General features: G+C 36.0%; 1 protein-coding gene across 1 annotated transcript in view; it reads right to left on the minus strand.

Moving 5' to 3' along the window:
- The window catches only part of SIPA1L2 (signal induced proliferation associated 1 like 2), a 125,301-nt gene that overhangs the window by 93,584 nt on the left and 10,263 nt on the right, over positions 1-21,454 (minus strand). The window contains exon 2 of the mRNA XM_083856867.1: positions 5,786-5,858. The gene's annotated coding sequence lies outside the window, so the exon portion shown is untranslated. The remainder of the gene's footprint in view (positions 1-5,785; positions 5,859-21,454) is intronic.

Raw genomic sequence — 21,454 nt, forward strand, 5'->3', positions numbered from 1 at the left:
CTACTCACAGTCATATTCCTGTCCTTCATGTATCTGGAAATACTTTCCAGGATCACTTGCTCTGTCACCTTCCCAGGGACGAGCAAGGCTTATTCATCTGTACTTCCCCAGACCCTCCTTGGACATAGACTTTCCTCCAGTCCTCAAGAATCTCTCCAAATTGCATGGGCTTTTGAAGAAAATCAAGAGTGTCCTCACAATGACATCAGTCAGCTCCATCAGTATTCATGGGTGCATTCTATCAAGTTCCATGGACTTCTTTATGCTCAGTTCGTTTAAATAGCCCTTAATTTAATCACCCTCCACTGAGGGTAGGTCTTCCTTGCTCCACATTGCCTGGGATTCTGGAAGGCTGTCTTACCAGTGAAGACTGAGGTGAAAACTATTGGACACTTCAGCCTTTTCTGTGTCTGTTGTCAGCAAATCCCCTACCCTGCTATCGCTGGGCTCACATTTTCCCCAGCATCCTTCTACTCCTTATGTACTTGAAACAGGTTTTTCGTTGCCCTTCACATCATTCACCAGCTTTAATTCCAGAATGGTTTTGGCTCTCCCTGAACTGTTTTCAAATTCTTTAATTCTTTTCATTTCTCATTTTCCTATGTTGTTCCATGTTCTGTATCTCAAATTTTCTCTGAGAAGTCTCTCCTTCACATATGCATAACTCTTTTTTCCAACTTTCTCACTCCTCCTGCACAGTTCTAGTAGTAACCAGAAGCAAGCTTATAGGATATGTTTTTGACCCATTCTGCAGTTTATCTTCAGAAGTATTCACATTAATTCTTAATTATTTCAAATATTTTATTAGAAGTCTTTTTCTGCACGAGCCAGAAACAAAGGATTTCAATTAAGATAATTTACTGTAATCCTTCACTTTGAATAAAACAGTAATACACAAATCATTTTACTGAAATAAATTAGATTGCATTAATTAAGGTATCAGGATGGTGTGCATCCTTTCCTCCCTCCCTCCCAACAACTTTCTTTCAAAATAATTCTTTTTGCTTGTTTATTAAAACATTTGTTGTTTTTTCTTATATCTAGTTAGCACTAGTGGCACATCAGCCTCTTCCTCAAAGAGAAAATAAATACTACTTCTGCTGAGGGCTAGGGAAAGAAAGTTTAACACCAGCTTCTCCCATTTTTTTTAATTAGCTGTCTCTTTCCTCACTCTCCAGTTCTTGATCCTAATTATCCTACCCAACCTGCCAATATTCCCTCTTTTTTCCCCTACTCCCTCTCCAAAACAGCTAATGCAAAATTAGTAAGCTCACGTTAGTAAGCTCTTCCATTTTATTAACATGCATGTTATTTTACCTCAACTTCTATTCTGGACCTCACTAATGCTTTCACACGTAGTCAACTTGTGTTTCTTACTGTCATCTCTTCATTATTTAGAGTGATATAGCATTTGACAAGGTGAGAGTCCTACTTCTTTCCAAGCTCCAGTAAGCTAAATGGAAAGATCCAAACAAACTAATAAATCTTTCCAGAACCACAGACTTTGTGTAGCACAGGGCAGAGAGACATAACATAGCACAGGTATTTTTTTAGCTCATGGCCTTTAGGAAGAAACTAGCCCTCTCCCTGAACTGATCAGTCTTGCTAGATTTGTGGCAGTCAGAAGTGAACCAGGCTGGGAATATTAACTCTGCAGATTGGTATGATTTTACAAACACAAACAAACAACCCATAGCATTACTAGTATTTTGTAATATGTGATCCAATAACTTTTAAGCAAAACATTGGTTCACTTACCCTATGAACTTTCCACTCAGGTGCCAATTAAGACTATGGGCCATTCCAAAACTGAAGCACACATGCCTTGAAAGATAAAGCAGCTTGATATTTTATTTACACCTAAGTGTATTTTTAATTCTTCTTACAGAGGAAATAAAGGATAACAATTTAGAGATTGAAAAAGTGTATTTGAGACATCAAACACCATACAGAATTACTGAATATATTACATTGCTATTGACAAAAATGGTATGTGCCTATCAGCATTCCTAACTAGTTATTTTTCACTTACTGTTAGAGCTAAAAATGCATCATCAGTCCCTCATCACATCTGGAGTATTGTGTTCTGTATTCCCCCAGTATAAGAATGACATGGAACTATAGGAGCAAATCCAGAGAAGTGCCACTAAAATGACTGGGGGATTGAAGCATCTTTCATGTGAGGAATGGCTGAGCAGGCTGGGGCTGCTCATCCTGAAGAAGAGAAAGTTCAGAGGGGAATCTCACCAATGTCTAATTGGGGGCATGAAAGGGAGCCAGACTCACCTTATGGGTGTTCACTGCCAAGATAAAGGGAAATAAGACATGAAACTCACAAAACTCCACCTAAACATAGGAAAATACCCTTTCACTGTGAGAGTCAGACAACAGAACAGGTTGCCCAGACAAGCTGTGGAGTTTCCACACTTGAAGATATTTAAAATCCAACTGGCCTTGACCTGTAAGCAGGGATGGTTGACTATGTGACCTCAAGAGGTGCCTCTCCATTTCAGCAATTCTGTGATTTGTCTAATATAGTTCAGCTTCTGAAAACAATTTTCTTTGTACCAAATGCACACCATATTTTCTGTGAAAAGGTTATACCATGCCATATATATGTTTTCAGATCAAATTTACTGCTACACATTTTTTGTTTCCATTAGTTTCTGAGTATATGGCATGTTTATGCCGAACTACACTGTTCTATCTATGCCTATATCACAACTAACATACACAAACTGTTAATAGATGATGCTTTCATTAACTCACATAAATATATAAGCCTTTAGACAGACGCCAGTTCATTCCCAGAAATGCTTCCAAAAATATATTTCAATATCTGAAATATTTCCAAAATACCAAACTATAGGATCGGATTGGTTTGTCCCATGTACACACGTCCCTATGAAGTAACTATCAAAATTATTGAAGAAATAGTGGCTCAGTGCTAGCAATTCAGCCTATCAGTAACTGGAGGTGAAGAGGGATGGGTTTAGTTTTAAATCTATTTGTTATTATGAAAAGGAAATATGCCAGTGGATGCAAAACTAAGACTAAAAGCTGCATTTAGTATTATTGATTCTGTATCTACATCATACATTTGGACACATCCTCCCAATGAAAACATCACCCAGGAACCTGATGATGACTTAGGCAAATGTGATAAGTTTATCACTTGAATCTTACGTGTATTTATTTTACATGGGTGCACAGCCTCCAATTTTATTATCTGTTCCTCTGCCTTAACAGTACACCTACAGTGTAATGTAGGCAGTTGTGCAGTTGCAACAGCTGAACAACCTCGTGTAAGTAATTCAGATTCCTGTTAAAGTAATTGAAATTGTAAACACTTTTCAAACATTTAGTTTTGTGTAACCAATTTCAGAATACCTCCTAAAGAGAAACTACAAACATGTTTTACTTTTTAGTGTTACCTTTCTTTAATAAATGGTTAACTATTTAACTTTAGAGATAAAACCACTATCAGTTTTCTACAACTAAGATAGAAGGGAAGTTATCTTCTTATGCCTGTATTTATGATAAGAGCAAATAAATTTTTATGGTCTACAAAATTACATATTTCAAAGTCAGGATTATCGAACCTGCTAATCAGTACCACTGCTACCATAATTGTAAACTATATCAAAAGAATTATTTTGACATAAAGGCTTTGTCAGGATTATATAGAACAAAATTAAAAAAAAAAAAAAAAATCAATGTGTATTTAGTTCAGGGGTGAGCACACCACGAGTTTCCTCTCCCAGCCTAAAGACTAAATACTCCTTGTGTTAAATAATTTTCAAACTATCAAAGAAAAGCAATGCACCCTATTAAAGATCAGACATCCTTAACCATCATTCTTTTTGCAGCATTATTATATTACACCTACTACTACTGTCAAGTACAGAAAAAGGGTAAAATACACAAACTACATTTTTCAGCTTCTCCCAGATTTCTTTAAACATCTATGTATTGGTCAACTGCACAGTCAAAAGACAAAGCAAATGCAATACTAGAAGTGGTTAGCACACAATTCTAGACTAGAAATACCAGTGTTAAGTTCTCTTTTACTACATTAGCATTATTCAAATGAAGATATTGACAACACACAATGCCACAGTATTGTCCTCTCAGTGTGACTATTTCCAAAGCAAAACACATTGTTTATATGAAGAGTAGTAGGTAAGATTTTCAGAGATATATTCTACTCTGCCATTAATAAAGCAGAGCTTCATCAGGCTCAGTAACACGAGAGTCTTGTGATCTTATTTTGTATTACAGAACTGACCATTTATTGAAAAAATGGAGTCTCAGATGAGAAGGGGAAAAAAAAACTATTAACCTGATGTGAGCAAAGGGAGCAACTTAAAATCTGATAAACAACAACATAGCTATTGAGCATCCACCTAGTTTAACTGCTGTAGCACATGTAGGGCTGAGGGGCTCAGGTGGCTGGCCACAAAGTTCAATCTTTCCTCCTGCATGAAAGCAAATGGCAAAGATAGCAAGGAGGATCAATTATTCAGACTCTCCTAAATCTGTGATTTTTTGAATAGGTTGACAAAAAGCAATTATCTTACTTCATACAAATTTCTGAACTCACAATAAATTTATGATAATTTTTTTTTAAAATTCTTGTTTCAGAATTTTTTTCCTCCTTGAAAAAATATGTAGCTGGAAATGAAAGTTAGAAGTTTTACTGGTGTTAGAAATATGATAGAAACAGAAAAGTACTACTCTGAATGTCTTCAGCTGACAGATTGCATTCTGCCAACATGAAGTATTTCTAAGCCTGAGCCATACCCCTAGAACTAAAACCAATCCAGCTGAACTAGATGAAGGAGTTTATAGAGATAGGAGGCATAGAATGATAACTGCAGCTCCTGATTCCTGGTGCAGAAAATATCTAGATGTCATGATTTTAGTGACTGGAGGAATTGTCTACAAGCAGGTAAATCAGCACTTAACAAAGGACATTATTTCATCCTACAATGCTAGTGTCTACTTCTGGTCACAGTAGCTCTTCTCCAGAGAGAACCAAGCTAAGAATTTCCAAATCACCAAAACTATGATTTTATATTTTGACTTGTCTGTTGCATTACAGAAAACAGTAATCCTTCTGTATAGTAACAGCTGTATAATATTGATTGTACCCTACACTTCAATATTAATGAGAGGCAATCTGCAAAGCTACAGATTAAAAAAAAAAAAAAAAAAAAAAAAAAAGCTGAACTTCCTCTGAAGACAGGTTTTATTCAGTCTGAAGACAGGGGACACCTGGGGACCCCTTACAGCAGCCTTCCAGTAGAAAAAAGGGGTTACAAGAGTGCCAGAGGGACCTTTTACAAGGGCATGCAGTGATAGGACAAGGGGGGATGGCTTCAAACTGAAAGAGAGCAGGTTTAGATTGGATATTAAGAAGAAATTCTTTACTGTGAAGGTGGTGAAACACTAGAACAGTTTGTCCTGAGAAGTTGTGAAGGACCAGGTTGAACGGAGGTAGTGGAAAGTGTCCTGCCCATGACAGGGATGTTGGAATGACATGATCTTAAAGGTCCCTACCAACCCAAAGCATTCTTTGATTCTTTATTCACTTGTATACCAAGCCATATAAATGTTTATCTTAGGGTTTTTTAGGGTGCTTTAGGTCTCTCAAGGAAATACAGTCTGTGAGATGTCAAACACCAAGAAAGACAGCAGCACAGATGCCTTTTTATTTAAAAGGTAGAGAAGTATTACAAACATAGTAAAAACATACTTGCCACCAGTTAGAAATTATGCTTACCTTTGGCTAGAAGGGTTCACAAAGGATGCCAACTTCAGTCACTCTTTTTCTGTTATCAACAAAATGAAGATACCTGCAGGTCAAATGAGAAAGGTGTATTGTTTCTGGTTTTAGGTGAACATGTCCCCTTACGATATTAAGAGATAAATTTAAAAAAACCTGAAATAAACACTAGCGTAAAATGAAAATCTACTCATTTCTACATGCAAATAAAATATCAAGAACAACTCACCGGCTTTAAAAAGCAGCACAGTTTCATATGTATGTGTTGCAACAGAGAATTTAAAGGTGTTATCTGTGCAAGTTCCTGGCAATAACTGGAAAAAAGCGTTGCTAGGGCAAAAGGTCATGAGCCAGTAGGTGCTGAACCAACAGACAGTTTCATTATGGCTCTGCTTCAAAGGTCATGATAAAGGGCCCACAGCCATTACTAGAACCATATTGTAAAAAGCAAGCAGCGTAATAATATTTCCAATTACAGTGATGAGAAAAAGTCATGAAGTTCCATAAAGCATTTTGAGAGAAAAGAGTAGCGAGTTGGTCCAAAAGGTTTAGAAACATGCTCCGAGATTCTGTGGGACGACTTACAGCCAAGAAAGTATCTAACTGCAAAATTTACAATTGACAATTTTATATTTGCTTCTGAATGAAGGTAAATAAAAGCATATGTAAATTTAAAATATTTTAGCTAGGTCTGTCTGATCAACATTAGAGAGAGATAAATCATAAAACTACCAAGTACCAGCAAGGCAATTTGGCTATTTTATATCTGAGCTAACAAAGTTTCAAAAGAAGTTTGTTTTACCATGATCTCAGACAGTAAAATCTGGCTTGAAAATACACAATGTTATATTCATACTGAAAGAAAGGAAAAAGAACACACACACAGCAGGAACAGATGTTATTTCCTGTACTAAATCCCCACCACAGGGACAAAAATAATTCTAATAGTATTTTACAGAATAGTGCATACAATGGAAAAGAACACAAAGCCTCAAAAATCCTACATCAGGTGCATATCTAGGTATTATAGACACCGGTAACAAACAAACAGAAAGCCAACACAAATGGAATGCAGGAGAGTTTACTGCTATCCTCATTCTATGTCTAGTCAAAACTAGGCAACCACTTAACCCTAATTTCACCAGTAGGCTCACATTAGCAAAAAACCCCCAAACAAGCTCCTGGTGTAGTTACAACCTGAAACTTGAGCAAACACCTTAGCCAGTGCAGTTTTCATGGGAGAGCTAAAAAAAGCCCTAAACTCTTTCAGTAGCAGTGCTGACCAGCATCATCAGATAACTAATCTGTTTGCCAAGAGAAGGCACAATCAAAAACCCCCAAGATATGAATCAAATTTCTCATTCCTAACCTAAAAATTATATCTGATGAAGACAAATTTGACACGTAAACTTCACTCAAGTAAATTTTGAAACTAAAGCCACACTAAATACTGAAAGTCAAAAATAAAAACATGAGAAGGAAGCAACTACAGAAATGAAAAACATTTTTTTTTTAGAATGGCTATTGATCTGGTCCATTTTCCAATAGAAATTACTTCCAGTTTCCTATAAATAAGGTTATGAGATTATTATAATCATCAGCATTGCTGTTCTCACAAAAAAAAAAAAGTAATCAAATTCAAATCACTGGAAAAGCAAGCTCCAAAATATCTGTCTCAAAGACAATTTATAAACTGTCTGCTTATGAGAGGAGAAAGTAGAATCAATTGATGCTCAGAGTAAAGTAGGATTTAGAGGATTATGTTGGTCTTTTGTGAGGCAGCCAAATGGGAAAACACTAGGCCTTCTCCACATACCAATTTTTTTCTTTAATCCAAAGTTCTAATTTAAAATACTGAATCAGGGGAAGAATTTAGGAATTGATTTTTAAAAAATTATATATTCTAAGAATAATTTAATATTTCACCAGTATTCTAAAGTTTTCTTTATAACATCTTGCCCCTGCAGTCATGAAGGTCTCCAAACGGGAAAAAAACCCCCTCAAAATTTCAAGTAACGTATATTCCTTTAAACTCACATAAAATAAATTGCAAATCAGAAATAAGGATGCCTATTTTCTTTCAAGTACTTCAAAACTTATTTGTAGTATTGAACATCATAAAACTGTTGTGCATTAGGTGATTTTCACAGATCTGTTTTCCTGGACATCTCATCTTTTACTACTCATGGAGTTGTATCTGGGTTGCTTTATTCTCCAGGACATAATAATGGATTTTGTTTGTTGGTTTCTTAATCGTTATCTGTATGTCCACTGGAATTGAAAACCACTACCTTGTTTCTACAGGAATTGTCACCAAGGAAGTCAAGTTGGCCAAAGACAAGGCAAAGAAGGGTTCACATCAAAAGATACCTGAAATGCAGGTAGAAATAATTCCTGCATAGCAAAGTCAATCCTTGTTAGTAGCCCTGTTTGGCAAAAACTCAGACAGTCATAGCTGTGGCCTGCCATATACTGCACCTCACTTTCAACTACAAAAAAAAGTATTTTTCTGCATTAATGTATGGTATTACTTATGTCCCAATCTTTTAATATTTTTTACTCCTACTTTGTTGTTGTAAGAGAAACAGACAGAATAATACCAGTACAAGATCTCTCATCTTCCCTAGGCAAGTTTTCTTCCTCTACCCAAAAAGTTTTGTCTATTTAAAAAAAAATTATTCCAGAAAGAATGGGCAAAGAGGCAGCATCCTCATCAGGAAAGCCTAGTTCCAAGCAGCTTCTTAGTGCTCCAAAACACTCTACAACAGATGGTCACTGCTAAGTTCCACAGCAAGTTCAGTATGTCCAGAATATCAACCTGACACAGTTAATGTACCTGGCAAGTCTGACGCACCCTGGACACACTCGATTTACATTGTAGGAGCTGTATTTTTTATGGGATATCCAAGGAAAATATATAAATTCCACAAAGGAGCACAAAGGCTAGCTAACACTTTGTCAAGTCATTTGTTCTAGATTGTGGGATACTGTCAACATTTGTGTCTTCAACACTCCAGTCTTTCAAGAAGAAACCTTAAACTTTCCTCTGCACCTAGACTAAGTCTCATTCATGACTGCAGTAGTCCTTTTGGTAATACCCTTCCTTGAACAAAGAATTAGAAAACTACAGAGAGAAAGCAAATGAGCAGACTGACAATTCTGGCCTAGAAAAACACAAACCCAAATAAAGGCAGCAAAGGAATCATCCTTTTTCTTCTGCTGGGACAAAGACAGGGCATATTCTCCTTTCACCAGTACATGCCAGAAGATACACCACTCTCAGTTGCCGTTTACAAACACACGTGCACATATTGCAGCCTTATTTACCAAACTAGGCTGATATACCAATACATTAGGATTTCCATGTGAGGAACTGAACCCATCATGCAAGAAAAAAAACATCATTTCTTTAACAGCTAATACTGCTATTAAAGCTTTTGGTATTTAAGTATTCCTTTTGAAATTAATTTGAAATTAATTTGAAATAACTATCTATTAAGCAAACAAGACTCTTTGCTTTCCTCTTTCCCATACTTACAACTGCCTTTTCATGATATTCAAGTACTAGGAATCTTGAACTTAATACATGGAGCAAAAGAAATGACAAAAAAATGCTACAATAAATTTCCATTTTCAAGTATGATTAAAGTACAAGGACCGCAGATAAAAGTGATATAACTAATGACAAGATTTTTCTCTACCTGCTCAATTTTATTAGCAAAGCTATTGTCAGTCCTATCATCTTATACACCCAAGGTTTCAAGAAAGCTATAATTTTCCATAATGCTTAGGCAGAGTTTAGAGTTAAATACCTCATCCACAATTCTTACTGGTGATAAAGACTCTTGCTAGTGCTACAGAAGGTAAATGAAATTCACAGAAAAACAGGCAATAAGATTGCCTGGTTCACACCAGAATTGTAATTAATACATTTCATAGGTGAAGCAGAACTTTGAAGATATATACACTCTACAAGTACATTGGAAACCATTACTTCCATGAAAAATCCAATTACGACACTTGTCTAGCAAAGACAACCGTATTTCAAAGAGACAGATGAAAACAGATGTCCAAAGTAACTTGAACATCCATCTAAAAGTACAAGTATCAAAATTGCTTGTTTGTAAATAAACATCATACTGCATAAGCTCTTAGTGTAGTGTCTCTCTGATCTAGTTCTTACAATGACCACAGGTTACACACAGGATTTGGGATCCAAACCACAGCACCCCAAGTCCCAGCTTCTGCTTTGATTTCAGCAACTAATGGAGGTATCTAGCACTTCACAGGGTCAAGACTGAAGTGATTACATGTATTTTGCCATGTATTTCCTCTCCAAGTACTAAACTCAATTTAACTCCATATAACTTTCCATATTCCCAACACAATAGACTGATCTCTGTAAAGGCCTTTTCCTTCCTTTCATACAGAAAATATCCTGTAAATAGCTTATTTCCCACTCTCTAAGTGACTCCTTTTGTTTACAGGAAGGAAAGGGAACAGAAATCTTGCCATAAAACAGTGAGAGCTAAAAAGTTCTGTTTCACTTCCTACTGTGCAGGTGTTTCATACAAGAAATCTATTTTAATTCTTCATTTCATGGAGAAAACATGCTGCTTCTTTTTGAAAAAAAGACTGAGAAACAGAAAACAATAAGGTTAAGGAAGTAGCAGCATGCTTTACTGTGAAACGAAACAAAGATATACAATAACAATTGCTATAAAACTTGTGAAATCCCTGGCTTTGGACACCACAATTATTTTACACATTGACTCGTAAACTGGGTTTTCCTTCTAAATCCCTAAGTTCTTTCTTATTTTTTTGCTGCCCAGATAAATGTGTAGAGATCAATGTTCCCGTTATCTTTGGCAAAAAATAATAAATAAATTCAAACTCCAAAATAAAACAAACAACAACAATACCAATACTCTCACTTGATGAGGTCGTTGATTTTAATACCAATGCTGCCTACCATGTTAAATGTCTATTTAAAACCCAAAATGGAATTCCCCAGTAACAGATCCTTCTTGAAATGCATATTCTAAACCAAAGTGACAAGGACAATGAAAAATAACTTGTGTTGGCCGAAGATGCATGGCCTCTCCGTTTGTACACTTGTTTTTCAGTTTCAGAAATACCAACATCCATCATAGTAAGAACTACATTCATCTCTCGAAGATCTGTAATTCTCTATTGCCCAGTGGTGTGTGGAAAATTCAAATTCTAAAAGAATTCAAGCACACGAGGGCACTAATCTTGTAGGCCACACATATCACCAAGCTCAAAAGGAAATTGAGGACTTTATTACAAAATATCACAGCACACTTATCACAAATGCTGTCACATTATAATATCATATAAAATATAAAAATATTATCACAAGGTTATATTTGCTTCTCTGTAGAAGGGATACCTTATTTGATCCAGGCTGGCTGAACCTCACCAGCTACAGGTCAGATCACAGACATTTCCCCATCACAGTAAAAGCTGTTCCTAGTTGTACATACCAGTGCCTGTACAGGCAGCAAAGGAGGGATGCCTTCCCAGTGGATGCACTTCCAAACTGTTCTAGCTGAGTAGCACAGGGAACAACATTAATTTATCAGGGAGCACACTGCCCAAACACCCATTTCATATCTTAAAGCAACAGTAATCCAGCTGGAAGGATTGGATGAGCCCAAGACAGAATGAGGGTCATCAGATAAACCACCACTGTTTAAATCAAAGCACTTCTAGTGAAATATGCAATTACTTGGAGCTTGTTAAAAGCAGCTTTCCATGCTTTGTGATCAGTTACCTGGGAAAACAAATTACATCACTGCACTGTGGATACTTAAAGAAAGATTTGCTAATTAAGCACAATTAATTACACAGCAGCACTAATTTTAAAAGCAATATCCATTCATCTTTTGTCTGCTTAAGTCTCAGATTGACTGCTGAGAAAAATTGTTTATAGAACCTGCAATTTTGGATGATCCTTTCTCTGAGAAAGGTAACAAAGAGCACTTGCTAAGAAACACATAAGGTGAACAGTAAATGTACACTACTGACACTCTCTAATATAAGTAGCAGCATAAATAGATCCATCCTTAGGCATCAGAATTTTCTTACATACACTCAAATCCAGCTATAGCTTCATCCTGAATATAACAAAAAATCTACTAACCCTGCTCCTACCTGAAAGAGTTCTACCACATTTAGAATATAACCCCAAGTAAAGAATATTCTTTATTATGAAAACAGAAAAGGTAAGGCTGTAATAGCTTTACCTTTTGAACTAGCTTTTTAACTGGGAAAGAACCTGTGCTTTATATCAAAATTATTTCATCAGAAATGAAGAGAACACCCCACAATGCCCATCATTTCCATAGATGTCTTTTTACTTGCAGTAAATCTGCAATTAATATGGAACATAAGTATCTTTAATAAAAGGTAATAAACATAGAGCTTAATCTTTATCATTTATATTTTCAACATGACACGCCACACACTGCTATCCACATACATAATGTGAACATCATCTTCATTCCCACCTTTATTTTTCTCCTATGAAGCAATGTTCAGCTCCAGGCATCGTTTTCTCCCTTTGCAATAGCTCATTTTGACAGCACAGCAAAAGCATGTAATAACCAAGATCACAAAGAGAAAGCACAAAACAATATCAGTTCTGGCACTACCAAATATCACGTTTGGACTACAAATTATAGAAAATACATTAGATGAGAGAGATGAAACAGTATAGCTATTTTCAGAAATAGCTCAAGATTTAGCTCTAATACTATTTTTTCTTGTTTGTTTTCCTTGTTTTATTTTTAACTTTGTATTATGCCAGACTTCATCATAGAAGAGATAAACAGCTTAAATTTGAGTAGTCTGGTATAGCCAGAGCAAAGTTGAGCACCACACCTCACAATGAAAGAGACAGGGGCACTTAACTTCCCTGCATCTTCAGAGTACAGCAGTAAGACATTTGCAGTGCACCTGAACACAAAAAATTAGAAACCTTATAAAAATAAGTATGCAGAAAATATTAACAGTAAAGGAAAATTATCAGCCTGTAACTAAAGTTACTAAACAAGGTAGAAATTACTGACTTCATCCACAGAAAAGCAGACTAAAAAAAAAAATCAGCTGGATGATTTAAATTAAATTTAAATTAAAAGTGGAACATAGCAACTGACTTAAGGCTTTTGAGCTGTTGCTCAAAAGCAGGAAAGATACAAAAATTACTCACAAGTCATAAAATGGGTGTGAAAAAACCCATAACTAAATCACAGTGTCGTGAATGCTATTCACAGAAATAAGATGAACACTTTTTTATATTGCTTCCATAGGTATGCTGAGTATTTTATTTATCATTGATATTTGTCTAGGGTGGAAAAAAAATACCTTTTGTCATTTTTAAGCAGAAAGCAAGATATTAAGTACTATGGAAAAAACCAAAGCATTTCTTTATCAGCTCTGTTTTCATCAAGCATGAAAAGTAAGACAATTTTCAAAGACAATCAGTGGAGAGGAATTTTTTTTATTATTTTCTCCCAAAAACAAGAGTAGAATTTTGTGAGTATCATTTGCAAGTGCCTTGATGTTTGTAGGATGTGCTTTTCGACAGTGTCACTTGCTTTTTCAAACACACACATGAGCCAGTCATTTTAGAATGAGGTAAAAAAAGAAAAGCGCTAAAGGATGAACAAAAACATAATCAGTTTAAGTTCTGGAGTGGCTGGGGGACACTTCTGGAAGTCATCCAGTCTAATCTTCTGCTCAGAGCAGGAGTCTCTTCAGGACTGGAAATGGTCAGGCTGAGTCCTCAGGATCTCCAGGGATGGAAAATTTAGCCGTGTCTCCAGGCAGTCTGTTCTGGGCCTCCAGGAGCCTCCTGGCACCATTCTTCCTCACATCTGAGCTGAACATGTACCAGAGTTTCTGGCCAATCTGGCAACAGTGGAAAAAGTTCGCCTCCATTGTTTCCTGGAACTACCCTCAAGCAGCTATGGGATACCTTTAGGTCATTCAGTAGCTGCGTCTCTGACAGAGTGACAAGCTTTTCCTGCCATCTCATTTGCTCCAAGAAAGGGCCTTCCACCCTTCTTGGCTCTCCAGTTTTTCACATTCCTCTTGAAATGCAGGGAACAAAATTAGATACTTAACATAAATCAAGGTCTTTAAGATTTCATCCAGCTCTCCTACTGAAATATCCAGTAACGTCAACCAGGTAGTTTGCAGAATTTTGAAACGAATTCTTCATTCAATTATAGCCTCATAGTGTTTTGATTACACACTGAACTTACACATTTGATTGACAACCCTATTCAAAATTCTGGAGTCCTCTTTCAACCTTAACTCTGAAACAATACTGAAAAGATTGACAATGCCCAGAAATGCATTTGAATGCAGTCTTGCATTTCCCTCAGAGTATCAGAGGCAGAAATAGCATGGTTGGTCATCAAGTTCATTCCAAGAATATGAGTCTTAGAGTTTACTACCACTGCTTTTTATAGTCATGGTGTTTAAGGCCAGATTAAACACACACAATGCAAAATGAATACGAATATGCAAGGCAATGAATATACAACAGAAGAGAAAGAATTAATAGAGATCCTTTCAAGCTGTACCAAGACCTGAGCTGATATGTACACTATAACATACTGCAACAAGAACATTATCCCTCTTAGGTCAAGCGGGGCTAATTTGGAAGCAGCCCAAAAACTTTCAGCATCCCAAGTAATGTTTTTCTATACCCACAGATGAGCAGGATTTGGTGACACATTTTTGGGCACATGTTTATTCTAATTTCCCAGAAGTCAAAGAAAGTTTTGCCATAGACTAAAATCATTTCATCCATTAAGTGAACTGGAAAAAACGCCGTTTTTGAAGGTTGTAACACCAGGTGTTTCAGGATATGGTAGTTGCCTCATATTAAAAAAAAAACCTGAAGCCCCATTAAAGTGTGAATTTTATATGACAACTTTGATTTTAATAAATGTTTTTGGGAAGTTGAAATGGGACCATAGATCTTTACATGCTCTAAAAAATTATAAATAAATTCTCCTTTGATTACTTTTGACTAAGGAAACATCTTCACTACATTTTGTATTCCCATTGCAACTAGAGCAAATATACTTACACTACAGCCTAGGTAAGGTATACTCTGTTTGCCTGACCAAAAAATGAAAAAAAATTTTGTTCACCATCCTCCCACTCATCCAAAGTTCCTGAACTCTTACTAAATAAAAAATTGATATAACCTGTTTGGGGCAGGGGAAGTTGTTGGTTTTGGTTGGGGTTTTTTGTTTTGTTTCTCTTCCTCTCCATCCCCATCTCCCTGATATGGCTGCAGAGAAGTCTCCTTCACAAAGCATTTTGAATGTGGGCAATTACAATTACCACCTCTACTGCTGTTCCCCAGACTTTTGTTCTTTACTGAATGGCAAAACCAAAGCTAACTTCAACCTAAACCTTTGTCTCTGGTCAGGATTACCTCATTTTGATTCCTTTTCCATTTATGTTTGACAGATACTTTTCCTCTTCTGTCACAAAAAAATAAAAATCCACCAGAGACTTTTAACTGCACAAATTTTCCAGTTTAAATTCTTAAGGTCATTGTTCTTGAAGATGAAACTTCAGTAACTTATTTCAAATACGGCACAGTTCATATGGTTCTGAACAAAAAACACAGTTTGTATTTCAGACATGCCTAAATATGCCAGCATGCCAATCAAACTAGAAGCCTCCAAAGGCACTACTGCATGAGAGGAGAGATGAGGAGAGGCACAGATAATAGCATGCCTCCTGTAAAACAAAAAATTGTGAAGAACCAGGCTTGTTTGCTGTACCAGAAATATGTGAAAGCAGTGTTTTTCAGGGATTTTTTTTAGATTTTACTGCCTGGGGAAAATAAAAAAAAATACAACACATCTAAATTGTTGAATAATTAGCTGAGATAACATTTTCACTTCTCCATGTGCGACATATAGTAGTTTTTTCTCCTTCAGTAGGATAGACCCTGGGTTTGTGTATTGAAAAAGGCCATCTGCTTCTGAACTTACATAAATGCCCTTAACTGTAGAGTTGTTACAGATATTCAGTATTTGAAAAAGTGGAGTAACAGTCATATGTAACACCAGTGAACAAAAAAAAAAAGCTGCCCAGAAAAAAAATCCTCCCCCCATATTTCTACAGTATCAGTACACATCAAAGCAATAAAAATAGTGTTAAAAAAGGCATTTACTACCTTAACTTAAAATCCGCCAGTTAAGATCTATCAGATTTCAACACAATTCAGATATGACCTAATCTACTTCTCAATAAAACAATAATAAGCAGATTTTGGATGGATTTATTTAAGAAAATCAAAGCAGATGAAGATATAAAGCTAGGAGTCTACATTAAGATAATATTGTTTAATATATTCAAATAAGTTTTCTGAAAAAAAAAATTATCACATTTATACAAGGAGAGCAACTCATTCCCTCAATGTGTTTTTTAAGCCACAAAAAATTTTAATTTTTTCCCCCAAACATTCTCATTTGAGGTTCACACTCCCAGTCCATGCATAGGAGATAATGCAAATTAAAATAATGAATGCTATGACTGGGACCTAAAAAGACACCAAGTTTCTTGCTGTCTTTTATGTCCAAATGTGCAGATATCTTATTTGAGAAAGACAGCAAGGCTCTGCACCTTTGTGCATTCTGCTGCCTAATAAAGGTGGAGCACAGCTCTGGCACCAGCTCATGCCACATCTCCTGCCTCAGCACCAGACCTCCCTCAATCACCCAGCACCTTGGGCTGCCACCTTGTTGTGGGCGCAGACTTTTGGTCCTGTTAAAAAAATTCAGTTGATCAGAGGAATTTAACCTAACTTGAAACAAACTTTCAAGGCTTTTGAAGTTCTAGAAACACGCCCTTTATCTCAGCCATTGAATCAAAACTAAACCAAGACGAAGCTTGCTATTATGAAGCTTCAGTTGCTCCTAGGAAGAATGGACTAAAATATTGATTTACAAATATTTTGAAACTGAGTTTGCTACCACACAGTTTTATCTCAACAAAAGTTATATATATATATATATATATATATATATATATATATATATATATATGTATGTATACACACATAAATATGTATAACAACTTATACCCATTAAGGTTGGATGATTTATTTCATGCCAAAACCTGAAATAAAATTAAAGAGTAATAAAAACCTGCAGCTGAACAGTATAACATTTCTACCAGGAGTAGACATCCAGCAATCAAAAAACAAAATTTCTAAATCATAAACATCACAGACTAAGGATAAACTGTCTCCTTCTGCTGACTTATAAACCCAACGTCAACAACAGAATTCTTACCAGTGATGTGTTTCAGACCTGACAGTTTTGCTTCTTTTGTCCACTTGGAACAGCCAATGAAACAGTCACTCACAGTTGTGTCTTATTTCTCTTTCTACATTTCAGATATGTGCACAGGCACCCAAACATACATACCCAAGCCACTCACCCCTCTCACATGTGGCAAAGATATCCCTATGCCCCAACACAAGAACATTACTGTTTTATTTCTTTTCATGCTCAAGATAACTGTTCAATTGCAGTATACACAGTTTGCCTCTATCACAAATATCCTAAATATCACCCAGCACGTCTTCCCCCATCCCACTAAGGGATAGTATTCCTTGTTTCAATCGTGATTATCATCTATAAGATTTTTAAGCAGCTCAGGCTTTTAAGAAAAATCAGGTACACAACTGGTTTTTTGCAGAAAACCGAAGTATTTTCCAGTTAACTCAGATTTAAGAAGTATAAACAAAGAGAAACAAACAAAAAGAACATAAAAGACCATCTAACATACTTTGAATATGAAGACAGCAGAATATTTTTGCTTGACAATTTTTTATCCCCTGTCATGAGACCAAAATAGTATCTAGTGTTAATTATTGAAACAAACATACTTTACAAACTGACCATGAACTTAGGAAACACAGAGAGGTCAGGATTCTAGACCTTGGCACTCTGATGGGACAAATGGTCAATAATCTTCCAGGCATCAGACTCTGCTTTAGATAAAAATCAGACTAAGACAGTGGGAGTAAATCCAGGCACAGGCTTTGTCCCCTTTGTACTGAAAGTGACAGCTGAAAAGAATCTGTATCAGCCAAGCAGGGCAACGAGAGTTTTATACAAAGAGAGACTCACTTAGCAAGTTTTTCATTTTTTCTTGTATATCCCTCTATCACAAAAGCCAGCATTAAGTTTCAGACACATTTTTTTGTTCTGTGAAGGCCATAGGGCTAAGGCATTCAGAGTAGTTACTCATTTGTGGTCTACTACACAAACAGGCCATCGTTTTGTTATAAACTGCTCACAATATAATAATGGAAAATCAGTCTTGGAAAAAAAAAAATAGGGAAAACATGCACAAAGCAAACTTGAGGTTTGCTCAGTATAAATCCAAAGTCCTCAAATATTCTACTCAATATATCACTAATCATAAAATACAGAGCTGCACTCCCATCTGTAATTACCAAAGAGCAGTCAAGAAAGAACTGAATGGCATTCTTTCAATATAAGAAAAAAATTCCAAACCCACCACCTAAATTCATCTAATCTAATGCTTAATGTATAACAATGAATCTTAAAGTGATTTATTTTCTTTCCGATGAATAATTCTTTTAATTTAACAAAATTGGGGGCATTTTGTATGAATTGAGGTATTCAAAATGAGTACTTTCATATTTCCCATGTGTTTTCATTACTTGGTCTTCTCACTCTACCTCAAGAGCACCTTGAAGGCAAAAACATCCACCTGTTCTACATCCCATCAGTTTGTGGAGAGAAACTATTGTTAACATATTAACTTCCCAGAAAACACTGCCTTACACCTTCTTGCCTCTTAAACATGACTGTTATCAACTCTTTTAATAAGATAAGGGCATCTTTATTAACTTAGTTTTTCCATGGACTTATACTGTGGAAGTTCTATAAATTGTTCATCTTTGATTACAAAGATAATATTAAAACGGTAGTCACATAGAGAAGAAAAAAGAAAAGTGAAGTTATTTCTGTCAAAGATAGCACAGTTATCATTTAATTTATGAACAACTTCCAGAGTATACATACTAACTGTATGTTTCAGGCAAGATGTAAAAATAAGAAAAAAAACCCTGATTCTACATGAGACAAAATCGTTCTGTCAAAGTATTCAATATATTGATGGCATAGAGGCTCAAGAGGCTTTCACTGCCACCATACCCAAACACCACATAGTTAATGTCCTAGTCCTATAAGCATTAAATAGGGGGAAAAAATACAAATGACAATATTTGTATCCTGAAAAGTATTTAAGCATTTGAAGCCCATTCAAACAAACAACTCCTCTCCACCCCCCTCCTCCACCACCATATTTGTGAACCATATAGGGACTTTCTTGTCTTTGAAACTTCCTGCAAAGTTTTTACTTCCTCTAACTGCTGAGATAGAAAATCGTTTAAGGTCCAAGTTGTTTGAAAGGACAGCACATTCTCTATGTCAAAAAAACATACTCCATCTACTCTTCTACTCCATTATTTTAAATGCTCAGCTGAAAAAAGAATTCCACCAATTTGCCAGTGGTCAAGGGGCAATCTGTGGTATTGGACTACTCAGGGGCTGAGAGCACATCCTCTTGGCAGCAAAAAATGTGGAACCTTATGGGTAGGATGCAAATCTGAGCACACACTTCCCAGCCAGAAGGTGCCCAGGAGCTGACAGCCAGCTGTCTTTCACCAGGAGGTGTGCTCTGCCTCCAGCCTCCAAAGAGACAAACCACACTCTGAGCCCCTTTGGGCACAGTAAACCACCCTGGGTTTCAGCAAGTTTTGCAGCTGGACCACAGGCCTATGCTTTTTAAACAAAGAAAAGCCATTTTTTGTTCCACAAGTGGGTAATGGCAAGTCAGTAGAGGGGTGTGGGAGACAGAACAGAGCACAAGTGAAGGGCATGAAAACTTTTACTGCAGAATGAAAGACTCTATGTGGGAGGAGAAAAGTATCAGAGCAGAAATTATGTCATTAGAGTTTAAGGAAAAAATGCATTCTAAACAGATTTCTTTTTTTAATTTACTGCCAAAAAGGTTGAAGGCCATAAACATTTTATTAGAAGCTCAGATTTTCATAATATCTCATAACTGCAAGGTTTTATTGTGGTCAGCTTGACTGTGAGAATTTTTATATTGTTGCTATAAATCAGCTGGGCTACTGGCAATTAGTTGCAATTTTGTTGAAAGCTACTTTAAATGAACAAAAAAACCCCAGTAAAGAAACAGAAAAATACAAAGCAAATATAGCAAGCTGTGTTTTTATTCTGGCACAAGTAACCAAAACACTGGTATGTGATCAAATCTGTGAGTCCAACTACTATAGCAAGCAAAAGCCATAAAAATTAAACAGTGAAAAAGTCACCATTACAAGATAGTGATCTGTGATCTTTCCACTAGGAATTTATGTAACAGCCATACAGCCTTCATGAGGAGAAAGGGGAGGATAGGTGAGGAGACAGCCCAAGGAATAAGTATTTTTTTCCACCTCAAGAGGAACCTGAAAAAAACCTAGAGACAAAGTAGGTGCAGCTGATGTAATGCTTTTAAACTCACAGAGCAACAGTTCTCAATCACTTTCCTTAATAGTGTGTGGGGTTTGGTGGGTTTTGTTTATTTTAAGTACCCTTCCCATTGAGTAGCCATGTCTCAGATTACTCAACTCAAGTGAGCTTGACAAAATGAAGACACAATATTTTTATAATTCTGTCCAAGTCATAACAAGTTAGAGAAAATATTTACTTCCTGAATACTGAGAAATAAGTGTTTACTCCATAAACTTTGTTTCATCTTGCTATTTACTTTTTTCTCAAATATTCACCTTTAATTTTTGTAAAGTATACCTTCAGCAGTGTTCTTTTTAACTTCCATTTCTCAATTACTCTGTCACAATGTATAGCATTCAGAACTAGAAACATGATTTATGTTAAGGTCAATATTTTATTTGGGTTAGTTTCATGAGAAAGAAATATATTTCACATTATCTAAAACTTCTCCATCATGAAAAATATTGTTAAGTGGAAAGATCGGGAGATTAATTTCAAAAGCTTAGTCCTGCACTGAAAATAAAATGCCAATGAACAGACTTTTTAAACTCACTAATGAATTATTTAGTTCTGAAGGTTTTACAAGATGCTGATCTATACCTATTATCAGTCTTAATTCAACAATTTTGAAGATTCATAAGTTTAAAAGAATTAATGTTTTAATTCATTTTTTGCTCAAAGTATGGCTTAAAAAGGACATCTGACTGAGCTTTTCTATGTTCTCCCATTTTCAGCAAAAGGAAATCTTCAGAAGGCAAGTCCCAACTTTCCCTGCCAATTGACAAGCACTATCTATCAGGGTTATTTCAACTTTAAGGAATTTTACCCTAAAGGAAATTCTTTCCATTACCTTTCCTGTTTATTGTGATTATCTCGGCACGTATTTGCAATCTCTTTCATACTGAAGCTGAATGTTATACAAACGCCTGAAATTTTAAACACTTGAGAAAATGGATTCTAAAAACCAAAACAGGGATCTGAAGGTCTGGTTCACGCTTTGGTAAACACAGAAATACTTAAAAGTGTAACCACAGTGAAGCTGGAT

The sequence above is a fragment of the Zosterops lateralis genome, assembly GCF_965231275.1.
Source record: "Zosterops lateralis genome assembly, chromosome: 3".
In the NCBI taxonomy this organism is placed as follows: domain Eukaryota; kingdom Metazoa; phylum Chordata; class Aves; order Passeriformes; family Zosteropidae; genus Zosterops; species Zosterops lateralis.